The sequence below is a fragment of the Alligator sinensis genome, unplaced genomic scaffold (genome assembly GCF_000455745.1).
Source record: "Alligator sinensis unplaced genomic scaffold, ASM45574v1 scaffold1475_1, whole genome shotgun sequence".
Lineage (NCBI taxonomy): Eukaryota > Metazoa > Chordata > Crocodylia > Alligatoridae > Alligator > Alligator sinensis.
In genome coordinates, this window is record NW_005843179.1 from 146,194 (window position 1) to 150,512 (window position 4,319).

At 46.8% G+C, this 4,319-nt stretch overlaps 2 long non-coding RNA genes across 3 annotated transcripts in view; one reads left to right on the top strand and one right to left on the bottom strand.

Moving 5' to 3' along the window:
* LOC106723129 overlaps positions 1-4,319 on the top strand; it is a 181,428-nt gene that overhangs the window by 116,240 nt on the left and 60,869 nt on the right. The window lies entirely within an intron of this gene.
* Positions 1-4,319, bottom strand: part of LOC102383843 — an 8,391-nt gene that overhangs the window by 2,946 nt on the left and 1,126 nt on the right. The gene's annotated exons all lie outside the window — the stretch shown is intronic.

A 4,319-nucleotide genomic window follows, 5' to 3' on the forward strand; every position in this document is an offset into this window, starting at 1 on the left:
TTAAATGTTAGCAGAGTTAATAAGCATAGGTGAGTGGGAACAGTGAAAATGTTAAACAAAGGTGAAAGGACATTATAACTGCTCTTTGCACATCTTATTGGTCGTCTTAATTTTTGTTATGAAATTTTAAAATTCTATAACTGCTTTTGTGGTTTGAGGGAAACAAGTCAGTTAGCAGGCAGTTGGGTACACAGCATCAGAAAAAAAAAAATCACTTTTAGACACAACTTGGTTTTGTGGACAGTAGTACAAGGATTTGGAGGAAAGACTGCCCAGGAGAAGATTCTGGTCTGATATAAATGAAATGGGTTGAGCTGGTATAATCTAAGATGCAGTGAAAGAACGTATGTAAGCAGATGATGTTCAGATCCTTGGAAGTGAGGATGTGGAGCCAAAGTAGGATGTAGTAGGGGACTAGATACCAATATAAATAAGGCCTTAGCTGGGGGCGGGAGAGTGCTGGGGTCAGAGTCGTGAGAGTGATTAAATTGCACAAGTGCTAGATAGGCTTGAAAAAATTGAATATGAGCTGTGGTGGAGGCTTAGGAGGAGTTTTAGATGAGAGTCTGGGTTATGGAATTCACGATTTAGCAGTAGTTAGGGAGAGAAAGACAGACTTTGCAGATTTCAGATGTAGGATAATGTTTTCACCAATATACAAATTGCCCATCTTCCCATTTTCCTGGCTCCCTTTATTGGTTAATTATCTGCTGATGTAGTTCTTTTTTTGTCTCTGATTCTGAAAGGTGCTGAACAGCTTGGGTTTAACTCCAGCTTTGGCTTGCATTGCCCATTCATAAAATACCTCATTTTCCAGTGATTTTTATAATCTTCTGCAGATCACAGTAAAGCTCATGAAAATAGACCCTGTATATGCCAGGAACAAATGGGTCTGTTAAAAAAAGGCATTCTAATCCTATGTTTATAGACCTTTTAAAATTAATATTGGACAATAGAACAATGCTGTTAAATGAAACAAATAGTAAAATTTAAAGGCTTTTCCAGGCTGTTAAAGTAATAAAACTGCTTTCTAGCAGATTAGTTAGTACCAAGAAGACGACAGAACGTGCTGAAGAATGAAACCTGGTGACAGCAAAATATCATTTCTGCAGCAAGCTGTGTGTTCAGCATGTCCCTAGTGTGGTGATCCACTGCTGGAGAAAGATGAGAAGGGTTTGTTTGTTTTTTTTAATATAGCATGGCTGTGAATAATGAATATAATCCAGAAAAGAGTCCTTGAATATCATGGAGCTCATTAATATGTCTTCTCAGGGTGAAGATTAGCTACCCTGCTTGTATTCATAGACATTAGGGCTGGAAAGGACCTTGGAAGATCATTGAGTCCAGCCCCCTACCTTGGGAGCAGGAAGTCAGCTGGGGTCATAGGATCCCAGCAAGATAAGCATCCAATTTTCTCTTGAAGGCATTCAAAGTAGGCGCTTGAACCACCTCCGATGGCAGGCTGTTCCAGACCTTGGAGGCTCGGACAGTAAAGAAATTCTTCCTTATGTTCAGCCTGAATTGGTCATGCAGGAGTTTATAACATAGACCTTGTCATCCCTTGGGGCGCTCTAGTGAAAAAAAGTTCCCCCAGATCCTGGTGGACATCCTCAACAAACTTGTGTGTGGCCATCAGATCGCCCCTGAGCCTGCGCTTTTCCAGGCTGAAGAGTCCTATAGCTCTCAGCCTGTCATCATAAGGTCTGTTTTCCTGATCTCTGATCATGCCCGTGGCTCTCCTCTGAACCCTCTCAAGCTTTTCTACATCCTTTTTAAGTTGTGGAGCCCAAAACTGGATGCAGTTCTCCAGCTACGGCCTCACCAAGGCTGAGTACAATGGGAGAATGACGTCCTGGGATTTGCTTGAGAAGCATCTATGGATGCAAGCCAGTGTTTTGCTCACTTTACTAGCTGCAGCATCACATTGATGGCTCATGTTCATCTTGTGGTCAATCATGACCCCCCCAAGTCCCTTTCATCCGTAGTGCTAGCCAGCATAGCACTGCCGATCCTATAAGGATGCTGCAGGCTTTTCCTCCCAAGGTGGAGAACCTTGCATTTTTCAGTGTTAAACACCATCAGGTTCTCGCCCGCCTGTCGAGGTCAGCCTGGATTGCCCTCCTGTCCTCAGTTGTGGATGCTTGACCCCAAAGTTAGGCATCATCGGCAAACTTGGCCAGTCTGCTTCTGACTTCATCATTAATGAAGATGTTGAACAATATAGGTCCAAGGACAGAGCCTTGAGGGACCCCACTGGTCACAGGGCACCATGACGATTGACGTCCATTAACCACCACCCTCTGGATCCAACCATGGATCCAATTCCCCAGCCAGCAGATAGTGGTGGATCTGAGGCCATAGTTGGCCAGTTTTGCCAAGAGGTGATCATGGGATACCAGATTGAAGGCTTTTTTGAAGTCAAGATGTATGACATCAATCTCTTCTCCCTCGTCCAGGTGATAGGTCACTTGGTCATAGAAGGTAATGAGATTTGTCAAGCAAGACTTACCTGCAACAAACCTGGGCTGGCTATCCCTCAGGATGTTGCCATTGGCCAGTCCATTAAGAATGGCCTCTTTGATAATCTTTTCTAAGACCTTCCCGGGGATAGGGGTCAGGCTGATGGGCCTATAGTTTGCCGGATTCACTTTCCTCCCTTTCTTGAAGATAGGTATGATATTGGCCTTCCTCCAGTCTTCGGGCACTTCACCAGAGCACCAGGAGTTCTCAAAGATCCATGCCAGGGGCTGAGCTATGATGCTAGCCAGCTCCTTGAGTATCTTGGGGTGTAGATTGTCAGGGCCAGCTGACTTGGAGGTGTCCAGCCTTTCAAGGTGTTCCTTCATGAGGTCAACATTGATAGAGGGCCAGGAATCTCCCTCACTTGGGCCTCACTGTCCCAGGATGGGCAGAGGCATCCCATGGGACTGGTGAAAGACTGACACAAATTACCCATTTAGTAGGTTGGCTTTTTCCTGGGCGTCAGTCATCAGTTGTCCCATCTAGTTTAGCAGGGGTCCAATGTTGCCCCTGCTTTTCCTTTGGCTCCCCACATATCTAAAAAGGGACTTTTTATTATTTTTAATACTAGTAGCCAGTTGGAGTTCCGTCGCAGTCTTGGCTGTCCTGGTTCACTCCCTAGAGGTCCGGACCAGCATGGAATATTCCTCCTTGGAGGTGGATCCTGTCCTCCATCCTTTGTACGTCTTTTCTTTTTAGATGCAGGAGGTCTGTTAGTTCCTTGCTGAGCTGAGGGGGCTGCTGTGACCTTTTGCTGCCTTTCCTCCGAGATGGAATAACCTTAGCTTGTGCATCTAGGATCGCTCCCTTGAGGAGCAACCACTCTTCCTGAACTCCCCTCCCCTTGGGGTCATGGTCCCTTAGGGCCCCACCAACAAGCCCCCTGACCTTGTAAAAGTCAGCTTTCCTGAAGTCGAGGACTTTTGTATTTCTGACTGACTTGCCAGCTTTACAGCAGATGGTGAAGGTGATCAGCTCATGGTCACTGTCACCCAGCTTCCCTTTGATCATCAGGTCGCTAATTAGGTAGTCCCTGGTTGTCAGCACCAGGTCGAACAGCACTTTACCTCTTGTTGGCCCATAGACTTCTTGTGTCAGATAGAGGTCATCCATGCACAAAAGGAAGCTTTGGAATGGCTCGGATTTGGCTGAGCGCTCTTCCCACAAGGTATCTGGGTAGTTGAAGTCTCCCATGACAACCATAGATTGGGAACATGCTGCCTCAGCCAATTCCCTGGTGAACTCCTAGTCAAGCTCTTGACTTTGGGTGGGAGGTCTGTAGTTGACTCCCACCATTCTGGCCCCTGTGCCATGTTCCCCGTGGATTTTAAACCAGGGGGTCTCCAGTCATCCACACTGGTTGCCAATATCGGCTTTCAGGGATGCGTAACTCTCCATAACAGAGAGAGATACGTCCCCGCCCCTTTTGTCCCTTCGGTCTCTTCTGTACAGGGTATAGCCATCTATACCAGTGGTCCAGTCATGGGTGGAATCCCACCGGGTTTCCATTATTCCTATGACATCATAATTATTTGTGTTAAGCAGGAGGACAAGTTCCTCCTGTTTGTTCCCCAAGGTCCTGGCATTTGTGTACAGGCAGGCAAATGTCCCCTTGGGGGCCCTAGCCTTGCCTGCAGATGGTTCCAGGGCTGGGGTAGGGGTGGGCTCCCTTAAGTGCCTTGGGCTGCTGGCTTTGCAAAGTTTGCTCAGTGAGCCAGCAGTGGCTGTAGTCCCGCCGTCCCCCGGCAGGCTTAGTTTAAAGCCCGGTGGAGCAGGTCAGCCAGTCTGGCTGAGAAGAG